The sequence below is a fragment of the Carassius auratus genome, unplaced genomic scaffold, assembly GCF_003368295.1.
Source record: "Carassius auratus strain Wakin unplaced genomic scaffold, ASM336829v1 scaf_tig00013818, whole genome shotgun sequence".
NCBI classification, from domain to species: domain Eukaryota; kingdom Metazoa; phylum Chordata; class Actinopteri; order Cypriniformes; family Cyprinidae; genus Carassius; species Carassius auratus.
The window spans coordinates 71,223-89,826 of NW_020524449.1; the positions used below are offsets into that span (position 1 = coordinate 71,223).

Sequence of the window (18,604 nt, forward strand, 5' to 3'; positions counted from 1 at the left end):
CAATATTTAGTAGTAGCTTATGGTGGTGACTGTCAGTTTGTGCACGTTTGACAGGATTGTTATTTGTTGAATGCTTTTAATATTAATTTATGGGTTGTTAAGTGGCTAATAATGATAGTAAAAGCTGCTCGCTTGTATTTGAAAGGACTTAAAAATCAGAAGCAATATAGGATTATATAAAGTTGCTACATAATGTTATTTGGTCGAAATTGTATTACACCAAGAATCAAATTACGTCAGAAAAGACGTTTTTTTGTGGGTTGTGGCTCTACTTGCTGTTTATGAGAGGTTCGTCCACAGGCACTTTGTACAAAATACTTGGTTGGAGGTAATAAAAAAAGAAGTTGCAAGAAACATTACTCCTACCTGGGCTTTTGGAAGTCATTTTAAATAACAACTGAAGCATAGCCTCAGTCATACAACACTACTGGATAGCTTTACACCTTTAGTTTTCAGTTTTTTTTTTTAATTGATAGAGATAATAAACATTGCAGTTCGTAATTTAAAACACTACAAAAAAGCAAAACCTCGTGAAATACAAAGTACACCAATCCATTAAAATTAAATGAGCATTGATTAAATTGCGGGCAATTGAAAAGTATGGCTTATTGACTGCTAGTTGCCGATATATATCCAGAAATACTATTGGCTGATTGCACTGTCATTGGCCAATAATAGTTCAGGAAGGATACTGCCCCTCACAAACTGCCGCTTCCCAAAATTAAGATGCAAAAATCTGTCAAACATATCGGCGTTTAAGCAATAACTTGTGGTGTGTTCTTTTTAATATAATAATAAAAATATCTATATTTCATTAAAGATCCGTTAAAGGAGCTGTAGCCAAAAAAAAAAAAAAAAAAAAAAAAAAAAAAAGCAATGGGATCCGGAGAAAGCACGACTAGGAGAGTTTCTCTCGGCCTGGAAGAGGACGACCGGGTGATGATTCTGCGCGGAGTGAAGGTAACGATAATCCAGCATCCCGTATTTACTACCTACCTAACGTTACCAATCATTCTGGTTCACGATCATACGACTATGTTTTTTTTTTTTTGCGTGTCAGTGTGACTTTTTTTCTCTCTCGCGTGGATCTGCGTCAGGTTACTCAAATTTCCTTCACTGAAAGGGACGACACAGTCAGTGTTGTTTCGGATGTCTTTCATTTCACAAACACATGGATATGTAGGAATTTTTTCGCACGTGATTAACAGACTGGCTCTGATTTAGGACAGTCGAGTCCTTGCTAATCTAGTAGTTCCTTAGGTGTCCAGAAATCTAATTGAAACCAAGTCCAGGTGTAACTTTACAGTCCTGTCAGGACGTTAAGCGTTGCAATATTGCAATAACGTTACTCTTTATAGAGTTGACTGCGTTAGAAGAAACACTTAGTCAACCAAAACAAGTTATTCTTCTTTATTAAAATTGGATTGTTTGCAAATCTGCAAGGCTGCTCCAGAAGGAAAGATTAAGCTTTTTGTCGTCCCTATGTGTATATATTTTTTTTGTTATATTGAGTATGTATTTGCTGGCTCCCAAAGATCGGAAGAGTTTTATGAATTATGAGCACTCTTATAAAACTTTAATTGGCTTGTTGAGGACATCTGTGTAACTTCTTCACTGTTTTTTTGTCCTTAGCTCTCTGAAGGCGTCCTACAGCGCATGCAGAATGCCAATGCTGATCCAAGACCGTCTATAAACAATAAAGAAAACCTAGGTATGGCACATAAATGTTTGCAGTTTATATGCATTGCTGTTGAGTCCGATGCAATTAGTGAGATATTAAATTTTTAATGAAGATTAATTTTTCTGTAACCTTGCAAACCAGCTCACTCGAACTTCCAGCACATCTGACCCGCAACCTCCAAAGACACAGGCCAGGGCAACTTCTCCTGACACTAAAGAGGAGCTCAGGAAGAGGTGCTCTAGTGCAGGGTATTCTAGTGCAGGGTTTTCGGCAAGAGAGTGCTAAACCTTCTGTGGGAATGTTTAGAGAAAAATCTGTTTAAAAATTACTAAATAATCAAAAAAAGAGAAGTTAATATTCTATAACTTTTACTTAAAAATGAAAAGAAATAATATTTTATTAAAATAAATGCAAATGTAATTATATTAAAATGAATCAATTCTAAGATTTTATTTAAAATAGTTAAATAATACGAATAAGATTAAAATAGACAAGTAAACAAAAGAAATAAGATGAAATTGATAAAATAAATAGTGAGTAGAACAAAAAAAGTAAATGCAATTTAATAGAAACTAAATATTTTCCAAATACTATAATTTTTGATATAGTATAGCTATTTGAATCTAAAATGCGTCTTGTACATGAAAATATATAGCTGCCTTTAAAAAAACTCGTATTTGGCATTGCACTTAGAGACAGGATTTAGGACTTGAAAAAAAGTTTTTATATACATCAACAATATATTAAAATCACATAACACAGCGCCATTTTGAGCTGAGACAACTGATCCAGTCTGACAGACACCACCAATATTATTCCCAAACACAGATCCACATAACGCACCCTTGTGAAGAGCCTTTCTTGTTCTTTCTGAATCACTTAACGTGTTTTAAACATTTTCAACCAGTTCATCTTGTATTTTTCCCAATTATGCTTCTAATCTAATAAAATATGCATTGATAAAATATGACATGAATACTAAACACTGTAGCTCTCGCAAGGGAAAAAAACTTAAATTAGAAGAGGACTCACTTTTTTCTGGATGCTGTTCAAGTGTGAATCATACAGTTGAAACAAGCTTAAGAACAAAGGACAAAACCCTGACGGTCTGTGGTAGGATTGAGAACTGCCGTGAGTGAATCATGGCTTGGCAACAGGCATGTAAATAAAGCTGTGTGTGTTCTTGCACAGGTATGAGCAGCAGCAGGAGGAGCTGGCTCACATCGCACGCAAAGAGAGAGAGAGGCAGCCCGGCAGGACATCACTCGAGCGGTGGAGAGAGAACGAGTACAGACGCGGCAGGAGTCTGAGAAAACCAAACAGCTGGTGAGACTCTTCTACAAACACTTCAGGACAGAGGTGTAATGATGCATGCAAACACACTCTGACGTCACTGTACTCTCAGACAAGCGGTGTAAATACTGTACATAATGTTAGGTTTTTCCTTTAGTCAGGGCAGTTTGGTAACAATCATATTGTTTTTTAAATTGTCTTATGGCACTGTGGTGATATTCTTCTTTATGTGTACCATGGTAACGGCATCTTTTTTAATAAATGATGTTTACTGTTAGTAGGGTTTTTAAGTTTTCTAAAGACCATGCGTTTAGACTAGTTTTGCCATTGTTTCTAGTCTGGAGGTGTTTTAATAGCGCGTTTTAATTTAAATAGCAGCAGCGTTACATTTTGTATGTTTGATTAGTTTATGAGTCAGTTCAAATGGTTTGATTCAATACATTCTTTCGAAACTCAGATTTAACATATTTTTTTTATTTTTATATTACTCAAGTATTGTGGTAGAGATTATGAACTAGTTTATAGTTATCTATTCAGTTTTTTGTTAAGCATTTAATAACCTGTTTTTTTAAAACCCATAGTGCTGATTCTGAATTTTGATTCTGTTTTTATACTCTTTTAATGAGTAAAAAGGTCACCCGAGACCCCACATTCTTTATTAATGCATCAAGTTAATAATAAAAAAAAGTTCTCCCATATAAATGTATGCATTTAATATAGTAATATTTGTATTATATATATATATATATACACATTACATTACATTACATTTACATTTATTCATTTAGCAGACGCTTTTATCCAAAGCGACTTACAGATGAAGACAGTGGAAGCAATCAAAAACAACAAAAAGAGCAATGATATATAAGTGCTATAACAAGTCTCAGTTAGGTTAACACAGTACACGTAGCATGAAATTTTAACTAATATAATAAATAAAAAGAAAATAGATAGAATAAAAGAACAGAGCAAGCTAGTTAGAGGTCTTTACACATACACACACACATACATATGCAATTGCATAATAAATGAAAAGAAAATGGAATACAAAAAGATTAGAAAGGTAGTTAGATTTTTTAAAGAATATAATTAGAATAGTGAGTGTTAAAGTTAGAGGGTCAAATAAATATGGAAGAGATGTGTTTTAAGCCGGTTCTTGAAGATGGCTAAAGACTCAGCTGCTCTGATTGAGTTTGGGAGGTCATTCCACCAGGAGGAAACATTTAATTTAAAAGTCCATAAAAGTGACTTTGTGCTTCTTTGGGATGGCACAATCAAGCGACGTTCACTTGCAGAACGCAAGCTTCAAGTAAAGTAAACAAAAGAAATAAGATGAAATTGATAAAATAAATAATACATCTAAGAGTACAGTACTATAGTGAGTAGAACAAAAAAAGTAAATGCAATTTAATAGAAACTAAATATTTTCCAAATACTATAATTTTTGATATAGTATAGCTATTTGAATCTAAAATGCATCTTGTACATGAAAATATATAGCTGCCTTTAAAAAAAACTTGTATTTGGCATTGCACTTAGAGACAGGATTTAGGACTTGAAAAACTGTTTTTATATACATCAACAATATATTAAAATCACATAACACAGCGCCATTTTGAGCTGAGACAACTGATCCAGTCTGACAGACACCACCAATATTATTCCCAAACACAGATCCACATGACGCACCCTTGTGAAGAGCCTTTCTTGTTCTTTCTGAATCACTTAACGTGTTTTAAACATTTTCAACCAGTTCATCTTGCATTATTCCCAATTATGCTTCTAATCTAATAAAATATGCATTGATAAAATATGACGTATTAGAGCGCACATAAGTCTGAAGTAACGAATTTAGGTAAATGGGTGCAGAGCCAGTGGTAGTTTTGTAGGCAAACATCAATGCCTTGAATTTTATGTGAGCAGCTATTGGAAGCCAGTGAAATTGATAAACATGTATAATATATATATTAGGGCTGCACGATGTGTCATTTAAGCATCGATATCGCGATGTACGAATCCACGATAGACAGGATGTGCGATGTAGGTTGTCGTAGTTGATCCGTTATTCATTAACTGTACGGGTCAGCTGCTCCTCGGACCTTGACGAATCTGATTCATTCGCGGATTAATTGCACAGCTTAACCATCATAGAGTGAAAGTTTAAAATAAATTTTTATCAAACACAATCTGCATGTGTTTTTAAGTCCTGTCAGTTTAACAGGGCAGAGAGAAAAAGAGAGCGAGGGAAAGAGAGAGAGAGAGAGAGAGAGAGAGAGAGGGGCAGAGAGAAAAAGAGAGAGAGAGAGAGAGAGGCAGAGAGCGAGAGAGAGGGGCAGAGAGACAGCACGAGAGAGACAGAGGGAGAGAGAGAGAGAGCGAGCCTCAGCCGCACGCTCATCATCTTCAAACAACAGGAGCGTTGTCTTGCTCTCTCTCCCTCGCGCAAATTAATCAATTACAATATATATATATATATATATATATATATATATATATATATATATATATATATATATATATATATATATATATATATAATATTACTTTGTTAATTTAACTGTGTTAAATATGACTAAGTTAATTACTATGTTAATTTAAAATGACTTTAACACATGGCCTTTAGTGCCTTTTTGCTTTCTTAGCTGTAGCAATTCACAATTCCACAATAAATAAATCTAATAAAAGAAAAAAAATTATTACTTATATTCTTATCTCTTTTAATTTGCCAGTTTGAAAGTTTTTCTTTTTAAATAAAGTCCCGCAGCGAGGAACACTCGGCCTGGTCATGTCCCTGTCTGAGAAACACGCTGCTGCTCTCTTGACACGGGTGAAATTGGCTTCTTTGAATTCCACTCGGTGTTTTCCTTTGTCCCATGTTCCACTTCCTCTCATCCACTTATTCAATCCTTTAGGGATTGTGTCCCTTCATTCTTGGGCCCCTGGAGGGTGCACCTTATCTAGTCTTATACGAGTTATACATGTACATGTCGTTGTCTTGTAGAAATTGGATTGAAGAACTATGTGTGTGATGTTGTACGTGACGGCCTGTCTTGATGGTGTGTTTTATCTGAGCTCTTGACATGTTCTGGACACTTAATAGAAGAGCTTCCCCTGGGCTCAAGCTTTGAAAAGTAAACGTGTGCATCTATGTGTGTGTGTGTGGAGACAGCTTGTGAAGGTAATTATGGCTCAATCCTCCTTTTCATCCCTGAACATCTCTCTCTCAACCTCAGTGTTTTCTTAGCAGATGTGTGAACATGGCCAGATGTCACCACAACCCTCAGCTGAGATTCGGATGTTTGTGTGGATGGAGTTCTATTTTTTTACACCAGTGGTTCTCAGCTGGTTTTGCTTCACTTTATATACTTAAAAAATATTTATTTATATTTGAATTGGCTTTTATTTTTACAATTTAATACAAGTTTATTTATTACATTTTATTTCAGTTTAGTTTAATTTTAGTTTTTCAACTTAAACTTTCATTTCAGGTAGTTGCCAAGATGACAGTAATACTATTATTCAGCAAGAATGCATTAATTTGATCAAAAGTTATAACATTATCTAATACATATAAACACCGATAATAAAAAAAAAGGTAACACTTTAGAATAAGGTTCCATTAGTTAATGTTAGTTAACTACTTTCGTTAACATGAACTAAGCAAGAACAATCCTTCTAAAGCATTTATAAGTCTTAGTTCATGTTAATTTCAACATTTACTAATGCATTATTTAAATCAAAAGTTGTGCTTGTTATCATTAGTTAATGCACTGTGAATTACCATGAACTAACAATGAATAACTGTATTTTCATTAACTAACATTAACGAAGATGAATAAATACAGTAATAAATTTATTATTCATTGTTTGTTCATGTTAATTAATACATTAACTAACATTAACTAATGGAACCTTATTCTAAAGTGTTACCAAAAAAAAAAGTTTTGAACACTTATTCAGATTTTTCTTTAAGTATCATGTGACACACACATCTGATATCATTCTTCAGTGTCACATGATCCTTTATGAAAATTCTGATTAAGGGTTGAAATTAATGACTAATAAAAATGTGGCTTTGCATCACAGGGGTAAATTACATTTAACTTATATTATAATAGAAAACAATTCTTTGAAATTGTAACGTTTGACAACATTGTGTTTTTACTAATTAAATGATTGTATGCATAAGATATCGACATTAAAAAGTATCTTACCAAAACAAAACTTTTGAACGGTATTGTAGGTCCAGCTTTATGCAACATTATCAAATATTATCTGTTTTATCAATCAATCAAATATTAAGTGATGGATGAGTAGAATTTGGATTGAATTGAATTGATTAACAACGAAAAATATTCTGGAACAAAAAAAAAATCACGTTTTCTTCCATTTGAAAGCTGAAAAGCCGATTTAATTAGCTATTCTACTGATGTACTGTAATATGGTCGCTGGCATTTTATTATTTAAATTAGCACTGATTCTTTTCTCTGTGATCTATAGTCTACGAACCTGCAACCCATCAGTGAATCACCCTATATATGTGGATTGCAAGCCACATGCAGCGTCTCTGTGTGATGTAGATGTAATGAGAAGTCTCATCATTAATCAGAATGAAGCTGTGACATGGCAACTCCTCTCTGTTCTGCTGGTGCATTTCAGAGCACAACATCAAGGTCTGCGCCTATAAATATTCATGATTATCAATAATGTCCTGATGACTGGAGACCTCTCGTTAAACATGAGTCTTAGTGAGATATCACCACAGCCATCCGAGGAGGAATTGATCCTTTGCTATCCGTTTCATGCAAAAGGATGTTCAAATATTGATATAAAAGTGTTCCTGTTATAAATATTAGAAGTGTGTTCCAGTAAATGATGACAGCATGAATATGCCATGATTTGGTATTTTTACTCCGCATCTGTTCCAAAGTTGGATTGAGTGGCAGTAGTGTTTTTGGCCTGTGCATATAATATTTTCTGTCTCGTCTGTTGCTGTGTTATAGGTTATGATTGATCACCAGAAATCTTTTCAGGCGTGTTGTTGGTGGAGTTGCATACATATGTTGTTACAAATTTGAACACTTTCTGTGAAATGCACCATTCACTGTCTGTTCATCTCCTGCTTTACTTCCTCCTCCTATCTGCCAGGACCTGTGCGGATGCCCTCCATGAGCTCTCACTGTAAATGACAAGCCTTCACAAGATTAATAAAAAATAACGGAGAGAGAGGGGAGGACTGTGGGTGATTTCTTTGCTCTTAAATGCATTAATGCATTTCCTGGCCTGTTGGCAGGGAGAGGTGATAAGTTGCATTTGCATTTGGCGCTCTCTTTCCACAGTTCCATTAAAAAGCTCGTCTCATTAACACCGCTTCACGCTCGCCGCCGAGCTGCCCGCCTGCTCCTCTAGCTCCGTTGTTACTTATGCATGAGAGATGCTAAAATAATCGGAGTGCTTCTATCTCTGCGACAAGCACTCTGATCCCTTTCCAACCTCTCATACCTGATTTTGCGAAAAAATTAATGATGTTTTTTAATTTTGTTTTTTGAGTGTACCTGCGATGGTATGACATCACTGCACTAAGCTTCACACTTGTGTGTGAATGGAGGCTGTGGGGGCTAATTTCCTGTTGTTCACTATAATCAGGTTGTTCAGTGATACAAATCAGTCACTTATTCATTTATATATATTCCCCGATCAGTATTTTGATGTTGCATTAGTAGTTCTTTGGCATCTTTAAATGTTGTTTTCTTTGAATATATAATTTGTACATGCAGTAAAATAGTGTAAATTCAGTTTTTAGTCACTAGATGGCGCAATAACTCTATAACATCACGTTACAAAAAGGCCTACAAGGTCTTCAGTGCTAATTGATATTGTAAAATGTTTTTTGGTACATATTACAGTTTTTAAATTAGGAATAGTAGTCACTGTTTTTGTTGTCACTGTCTCTTGAAGTGAGAAAACGGTGTGGTTTTAGCTCATGAGAGTAAACTGAAGCAAGGCAGACTTCATTCATTCATTCATTCATTAGGTTTCAGTGAGTATCAGTGCTAGACCTTTAAATTTAGTTTTTTGCTATTAAATAATCTTAATTTTTGAGCTTGTCTGCTTTATAAAAAATAATATTGTGAAATGTTTTTTAGAATGCAAAATAACTTTTTTATTAGAATGTTTATTCAAATTTAGCTTATTGCTGTGATGCAAATGTGAATTTTCAGCATCATTACTGCAGTCTAAATGTCACATAATACTTTACAGATCATTGTGAAGTGCTCATTTGGTGCTCAAGGAACATTTCTGATCATCGATGTTGAAAACAGTTACACTACATATATAAACATGCATATTTTTTTGTGGAAACCAAGGTTTGTACTTGAAAAAAGAAAAATGAATGGGCTTTTATTCAACAAGGACTCATTAAACTGACCAAAAGCTACAGTAAAGACATGCATAATGTTAGAAAATATCTATGTTTTTGATAAATGCAGTTGATTTGAACTTTCCAATCATCAAAGTATCTTTAAAAAAATGTATCACCATTTCGCCAAAAAGCAACGTTGATAAGAAATGTCCCAAATGTCATCAATTTAAATTAACTCAGGAAATATAAACAGACTGTAACACACTGTAGTTTCACCAAAGCTCCTTCAAATTCTCTCTATATATAAATATACAATATAGAAAATGTCACTACAGCTCTTTATGTATTCATATGTGTGTATTAAATGTGACTAGTGATTTTCAATGTTAATGAAAGCTAAAGCTCTTCATTAAGGCTTTGAAACTTCAGCCTCATAACAAACCTCATCACAGACATCAGCATCCCCCCACAACCTCCAGCAGAAGATAACAATAACCACACGCACCTTGTGAAAACTTCATCCCTTCGTTTATTTATTTACCTACTTTTCATCTCCCTTCGTCATGCAGTTTATCAGAGAAGCTCAGTGTGAGTAATCCAGTGTAGCGAGAGAGAGAGAGAAGAGAGTCAGTCTGGTAGCAGAGTCCTATCAGTAATTGTAATCTCAGTTCTGACATCGTCCTGCATGCAAAGCCATTAAGACTCCTGCGCTGTCTGAGCTCAAGCCAGGACCAGAGCTCAGGTAATTGCCAGCGGGGCCCGCGGCAGGCAGGTGGAGTGGATAGATGTTATCCGGTGCTCCCTGCACCGTTTCTTCCGTTCTAGCGTCGCTGTTCAAGCAGGAGTTTGGGATAAAAGGGAATTAGGTGCAGGATTAGGTCTTGTGTTGTCTCTGTGTTTGTAAGTGTTTCCTTATCACTCTGTCGAAAGGGCTTTTTTTGAGTGTGTCACAGGTTGTTCTGGTAAGCATCTTTGTGTCAGTTGAGAATGATTTTGTAGTTTCCATGTCAACCTCAAAATGAAAGTGTTTGAGCAGTGTGTTAAATTAAACTTACTTCTACTTTTTGTGACCTTCATTGAACAAACAATTAGAAAGTTATTTGTCGAGGAAGGGGCAGAGTTAAAATGGAACAAAACAAAGGCTGGATTCAAACCTGTGTTTCCTGTGCGGGCACCTAGCCTCAACATGAACCGAGAGCATTTTAATAGAAATGCTGAGATTTTTGGACTTTAATGACAGTGAAATTATCTTGTAATAGACAAATAATTTTAGCTGCTTTCAAATGTGCATGATCACCAAGGCTCTATGTGTCTGAAACGTACTAACACTAACTTTTTTTTAGACCGCCTGAAGGAGGACTAAAAAATTAGTTTGGGAGAGAAAGTCTTGACTCTTCTTGTCACATAAACTGAGTGCAAGGTTAGAAAAGAAACGGAACAAGAAATATTGAAGCAGAGAGAAAATAGGATTGTGGATGGATTTGTACCTTTATTTTATATACGAGCACCAAACCAACAAAGTTTGTCTCTTTTTAGACGTTTTGTCACCCTTATTGATGTCAGAATTTGAAATGGGCCTTATTTTGACACCATTATGGACAGTGAAATGAAAGACATAATCTTGCAAAAGTCAAATAAGTTTGTCTGCATTCAAACCTGTGTTTTCTTTATTAGCACCAAGGCTCATCAAGTCTGAAATGTGTGATAGCCACTAGGCCACAACTCCTTTTTTTCCAGGCTGCCTTTAAAAGAATTAGAAAATTAGTTTGAAAGAAAGTTTAGATGGCAATGTTCGTTATGCGCGATCGTTATGCGCGTCTCGTCAGTAAAGCCGGTTCTCTAATCAGTGGTTAATTCCATCAGGTGTGTGATTTCACATAGAGCAGCTGTTACTACACAGAGCCATTGTTAACTGAGAAGATGCGCCAATAAACGCTGAAAATGAAGTGGATTTGCGCATCTTCTCTATTAACAACGGCTTTGTGTAGTAAAAGCTGCTCTATGTGAAATTACGCACCTGATGGAATTAACCGCTGATTAGAGAACCGGCTTTACTGACGAGACGCGCATAACGATCGGCCCGATCGTGATCAGAGCACCCCTAGGTTTTATCATGTGTAAAATTACTGATTAACATGGAGGATAAAAGCAGCTTGGTTTTTTTTTTTTACCAACAATAAACTATAGGTTTATTACTTAAGCCCCTTTCACTCTGCACGTCGGACCCGGCAAATTGCCGGAACATTGCCGGGTCGCCTTCTGTGTGAAAGCAAACTTTCCGGCATTGAACCTGGGGTCGGGGACCTAGTAACATTGACGGGTTCAATCCCGGGACGAGCGCTTTGTGAACAAAAGTCAGATCTAATGCCGTGTCGTAGTGATGACGCACGTTATCGCGTGACTCTTTTACCGGCTCTTTTGAAGGAAGATCAACGTTTGCTATAAAAAAATATGTGCAAACTGTAATGAAGCAGAGATCAGTTAGTTCCTCACTTTCCGTGCTGAAGCTGAGATCGTATAAGTATAACAAAGTATAACGTGCCTAATGTTTTTGACTCGTACATTACACGTTACGCCCTGATGACATGCTTCGTTACGGGACCTTTATAGGTTGTGTGTCATGAAATGCCATTCAAATCTCAAAATTGAAAATCGAATGCCAAACCACCAAACAAATATTTGAATAATCCAATATTCTGGTCCAGCCCTAATGAGCACCAAAATTTCACCTCATATGATAACCACTAGCCCACATCTCAGACTGTTTTCTTAAAGGTTATTTTGAGTATTTAAAAATACATTTTCCACTATTTTGTATCTTTAATTGAACTGAAAATTTGAAATGGGAAGGAAATTATTTTGGGAGAGAGAGGAAATGGAACTGGGACTAAATCTAAACCTACATTTCCCATGTGAACACGTGTGAACATGGCAATGACGTTCCTTGAGCTTTTTACAAAAAAAAGGTGCAACTATGATAGATAATGGAGAACGGTATCATTTAGGGGCAGGTGACCCCTGAAGGCAGTCGGTATTATGGGTGCAAGCTATACACTTTACCTGCCATTCAGTAAAGGGTAGATGAGAATATAAATTTTTTATACCTCATGAGCACTTGTTCGTTTCGGGCTGACTCCTGTGTGTCTCCCTCTGGCACCGGACGAATCCCAACCCTCCGTCAAATAGTTTTTTTTAGATTTGTCTTGTTGCTCTAATCTCTTTTCCCTCATGTCCTCAATATCACGTTCGAGACCCTGCTGGAAAATGACATCGGCTCTCTCTGACACGGTGGTCGGATCAGGCTCAGATAAGAGGCGAAATGCTGGCAGAGAAATTATTCATGGCAACGGCACGAGAGAAGCAAGTGGCCCTTCCTTCCCCTCCCCAGACAACCGCAGCGGCATGCACTCTGGGTAGTCAGTTTGAATATTAAGTGCTAATTTATTGCGTAGCCGGAAGCTACGTGTTAAATAAACGCAGACAAGTAAATAGACGAGGAAAGCGGGAGGGAAGCTGTGCCCAGATATCAGATGGTAACGCAGCACATCCAACCTAGAGGGGATGACGGAGTATAAACACACACTGCAGGACACAACAGATGCACTGTGTGTGTGTGTGTTTGCAAGAGACAAATTTGATAATATACAGCAACTGTTACTCATAGCGTGTTTCAGTCACATTTCCTCCAATAGTTGAAATAAATCAAATCAGTTTTTCATAAGACCCAGGTTAATCAATAGCCGTCTGGTAGGAATGTTATCTAAAGTTTCATACGGGCAGAGCATTTAATTGCGGATTATCATTACTAGAGGCAGTAATAAACAGAGATGAGCCATTTTAATTATGTTTCTGAATTATGTGGTGTCTGATTGAAACATCTTAACATCCAAATCTCATTTTAGTTCGAACTGGTAACATGTAATGCTGAAATTTGTAAGTGTAACTGAGATGCTGTAATGTTTCTACCCTATAAAATATTTTTTTTTTTTAAAGTTGGCATAACTGTAAAATTAAACATTCATTATAAAAATGCCAATAAAGCTAGAAGTTTGTATTCAATTTCATGACTTTCCCAACTTTAGAAATGAAGGTTACAACTAGTCGAACTAAAACAACTACACTTAAAACTGAAATAAAAATTTATAAAAACAATAAAGACATAAGCTAATAAAAATTATTATTTTTGTTTTTACATTTTTTTTTTTTTTTTTACTAAAATTAAAACACTTACAAAAAACATAATTCAAAAGTCTTTGGGGTCTGAACAACATTAACTTTCATTGTTTGGACAAAATAACAAACAGACATTTTTCAAGATATATATATATATATATATATATTTTTGTTCCACAGTTTCATTTGGTAAGCAGTATGACTTACTTAAAGATGTTTTTTTTTTCTTTTTTTTTTTTTCTGAAAAACATGTTATTTGAGCTGTTTAAGCAACTTTGTTCAAACTACATGCTGAATCTTTGATGGAGAAAACAGTGAAAATGCACTATAGCTGATGTAATGTGTTCAGCAGCCTTCAGTTCATCATTCCTCCAGTCGCATCACTTCTTCTTGTGGGTACGGCCTGTCACTTTGCATCTATCCTGGCCTGGGTGCTGAGTTACAGCCTAACACACATGCATCCACCATTGTTTACGGTAAACCAACTCTAAGCAGGGCTCATTTCTAGACTTATCAGTGTAATTCATGCTTGCCTGAGTATTATCAGCCTGTTCCAGATTCCAACAGAGCGTTACATGAGTGCAGCACGCCCATCAGATTGGCTTTGTCACCACAGAGAATTTAAAGAGGATAAATAAAGAAATGACAAGGCGTGTGTGTAGGCAGGAGCTGTGTCTCTCTGTGTGTGTGTGTGTGTGTGTGTGTGTGTGTGGCTCTCAATAGGCTCTGTGAGTGATGAGTTTGCCGTCATCAGACCAGCAGGGAGCAAACTCTTGATTCTTCAGCTAAGAGTTGTAATAAAGTCTCTAAGTTCCTCAAGAGGCTATTTTAGGCAGTCTGCATTCTTTTGGCATCATGGTAACAACCTTTGTAGCTTTGTAAATTACATTTTCATAAATATGTAAAAAAAATAATAATAATAATTTTGTGTTTCAAAATAGCCAATATATTTATGCCCGTGACTGGACATCAGTTGAATTCTGTTTTAATGTGCCGGTTTATATTAATAGCCAACAGCTAGGCTGGCAAACTATATTACTTGTTTAACATAACATGTTTATTGATATGAATACATTTAAATATTTATTAAACATGGATGTCTCTTTTATCATATTGCCGTTTTGCTGTTTTAGAAAAGCGCAGCATCTGATCAAAATCTTATAAAGATTAAAAAAAGCAAAAACAGCGACATTTTCGTAATATGTTGCAGTTGAACAAGCACTTAAAATATAGACATTACAAATTAAATGCATTTCAGACACGTGCAAAAATGGTATGCAAACAGCAATTTCATCTTTAGTTTTAGCAATTGTAGTACTTAAAAAATTTATTTTAGGTAGATGCCGAAGCAATATAATTTTTTTACATTTTTTTTATTCTTTTTACTTAAATAGTTTGTTAACCCAATTTTAATATTAGTTTTTATTTCAGCTTTATTTCAATTAAGGAAACGGCTTTTATTAGTCTTAGTTTTAGTTATCAACACTGATTTTCATAAATGCAGCAAAGAAATAAAATGGAAACTGAATGATTAATTAATTTGAAGTTGATTTCTGTTAACAGCATGTGCATCTCCTCATATGCTCAGCTCTAGGTTTTAACTCCGCCTTTTCTTTTGCTTATCGCTGTAGATCCATGTGAGCCCTGGCAGTGTTGAGCACTTGGCTTCAGCAAGCAGTCCAGATTACCCTCTCCTCCATCATCATTAAATACGTGTGAAACGCCCTGCTGCTGCTTCTATAATGAGGAGTGATTCCATACCACATCATACATTTGTTAGCACCCAGTTTACAGTTGCAGTTAGGATCCCTTGGAGATTTATGCTTGGCCTTTTACAGTCTCCTTTTCATGTTTGATATTTAACTGGTCAAGCACAAAAAATAGACATAAGATGTAAACCGTTTGTTGAAGTTGTCAGAGAGAATTCTTTCCTATTTTAACTACATTTTTTTTTAAAGGTTTTGATTTAAAGTCCACATTAAATCAAAATTGACCCCATTTACTTTCTTAATGTCTGAAACAGATTTTTAGAGCTAAAATCGTTAACCAAAACGGTCATGTTTAGGTAGCAATTTTTCAGTAGCACGTTTTGACTATGTCAGTGTCTATTTAATGCAAACATCATGGATCATCTACAACTTGTCAGACAATATTTAGATCTCATTTTTAATTGATCTTCTTTCCAATGAACCAAGATATTTTAGTCTGTGTAGTTTTTCAGTTTTTTGTTTTTTTTTCATTTGACAGTTCATAAAAATTCACTTAACGCAGTTTGTAGTGCACCATCCAATAATCATAATAAGCTTTGTGCTTTGCCACTTGCGATATGAATGTAATTCTGAGCTTTCAAACTATTTTATAACAAAATTTAAGCAACAATAGTTTATATTCCAACAATGAATTGGAGTAGAAACATAATTACATCATTAAAAAGTTGATATAAACCTGCCTTATGTGCAGTTTAAATGTTTATATGCAACTCAAGTGATTAATTAATTGACTATTAAATAAAGTTTATTTTGGGTTTTCAGCTAAATGAAAATTGTCATATTGCATTTAGTATTTCTGAAAAAAATCAATTTGTTTAATCAATAGTTATAGAACTCTAACCTTAGTTCTAAGCAATAATAATGGAAAATTTGCCGGCCACCATTTTCCACCATTTTAGCCCTGTTTTTATATTGACTAGAAATATTAAAAACATACTGCTCTCCTAAAACGTCCAGTCAAGTCTCAATAGATACAAGTCCTGCACCTTAGTATTTCCCATTGAAAATAGAAAGAAATATATTATAATCGGCCCATAAATGTGCTTTCATGTCTTCTTTAAACGTAACATTTCAAATATGGATGTAAATTATTTCAAACATGATGTTACATGTTTTTCCTGTGAACCATTTTTTTTCCCCTGTGGCTAAGTGTTAAGTGATGTTTTCCTTTCTATTTCCCTCATTCTCTCTTTCTCATGCCTGCCTTTGAACTGGATGCCTGGGTAAGCATGACATATTCCACAGCCGTTGTCACATTTCTCTCATTCATTCGTTCTTTCTTCCTGTCTCTCCGCGTCTTGTTTGCTCTTCATTTGAACATGGGGTTTTGGTTTTCGTGCAATAAGCCCCGATTGTGAGCATGCAAACCGTATGGGCCTTCATGGCGGTTTCAGAGCTACCCAGCTAGAAAATTGCATATGATGCTCGTGCTGATGGAGGTGATTTACTGCTCGCCCGAGACAGGAGGCAGAGGGAAGGGGGTGATTATGTATGCCCGTAATTTGGGGTTGTGCTTTGTTGTGCACTGTTGTCTGGCGGCTGCAGTACATGTGCCTCTTTCCCGGTCAGTGCCACGGGGCGTCTCTCCTCTACAGCATTCATGCACGTGTGTCTATGTGAGAAAGCACGTCTGTGTGAATGCTGTACCCTGCTGGGCTTAATGTATCTGTGCCACGTACATAGTTGCGGAATGAGGGAAGCTAATTACAGGGGAGATGCGTGCATGTGTGCGAGCATGTCGCTTACTGCGTTCCCTTTGATCAAATATTGTTTGAATACTTAGTCTTTTTGCAGCTTTGAACAAATTTTAGTATATTTGCTTGTGCTTGTGTATCTCTCCGTGTTGTGAAAAGTAATCGCTGCTTTTGCTTTTCAGTGGCATAGATGTTTGCATGCTCACAAATAGTCTATATCATCTCAGAACGCCAATTCAGAATCGGTGCCAAACAAGCCGATCGTGTTCAGATATTGCACACCTGTTTGAGCGTCACATGCATGGAGGAAATCACCTACGAATAAGTGTACATCGTTATCTTGCGTCCTCATTTTCTCTGTTTATTTTTGGAATCCCTCCGTGTTGCGAATCCCCCTGAGTGCTTTTTTCGAGGGCTGAAAATCTTACACCAGCTGTCCTTTTCCTGAAGTCTCTGGCAGAGTCCGCTGATCAGTTTTAAGAGCTTTGGTCCATGCTGGTTGAGTGAAGCTGTACTGTGCAATGTCCTGCGTATGGCCTCTCTTGTGTATGGCTTTGGTTTTGGACCAGTTTTGGACCAGTAGGGACATATGCTGCAAAAAAGCATTTGCTTATTCACTGCCCAAAAATCTTGAAAACCTTGACAAATCTTCTGAAAATGCCAACAGATAGTGAAATTCCAAAAATGACAGTTGGACTTTCAATGTCCTACGCTTATAAGCCTTATGGTATAAAAATTATTAATATCACCCACTAGATCCCAGGGCTTGATTTTAGCCATTGTGTCACTTTCCGTTTTGCCACACATTTATTTCTAAGTAAGAAGTTCCATCAGCACATTCTGGGCTCTTCTTGATGTCCAGTCAGGCCAGTAGTTCAGATTTTTACATGTACTGGCAACATTTTCACTGGCTGCATCAAGATGAATTTGTAAAAAAAATAATTGCTAGTAATATTAAATGTAAAAGTTTTTTATTCACTAAATTGTTACTTTATTTATTTTTTTAAATCCTTAATCCTTTTATTTTGCAATAAGCGTCCTTATTTTTGGAATTGGTCAAGATTCGGGAACAATTGACTGACTACCCACTGACCGAAAATATTTTTTATTTTTGGCGGGTTGTTAAAACACATTACTTCATCAATACTGTCATAGTTATTTGTTGACTAAAGTGTTTACTTGTTATTTACTGATTTTATTTATTATTTATAATTTTACGTCTTTTTTATATTTTTTATTTACAAAAGGAAATTTTGCAGCTGCTCAGCTGTATGACACAAAACTCTTCATTTACTTCTTTCCAGGGGAAACAGCTGGAGAAGAAGGAGACGGAACTGAAGGCGCTGGAGGCTTTCTACAAGGAACAGATCACACAACTAGAGAAGAAGGTTGGTGTCTTTCTGTCAGTTTAACCCAATTTATCTTTGATATTTTTCCCAGTTTCAGTTTTTTTTTTAAACCTGCTTAATGCTGATAGGCTTAAAGGGATATTCACCCCAAAATGAAAATGTGGTCATTAATCACTTAACCCCATGTCATTCCAAACCCGTAAAAGCTTTGCTTGTGACTGTCCCATAGACTGCTAAGTAAGTTAAATTGTCAAAGTCCAGAAAAGTATAAAATATGTCAT

General features: G+C 35.8%; 1 pseudogene; it reads left to right on the forward strand.

Annotated features, from left to right (window-relative positions):
* Window positions 1-876: 876 nt before the first annotated feature.
* The window catches only part of LOC113074191 (MICOS complex subunit mic25a-like), a 38,330-nt pseudogene continuing 20,602 nt past the window's right edge, over window positions 877-18,604 (forward strand).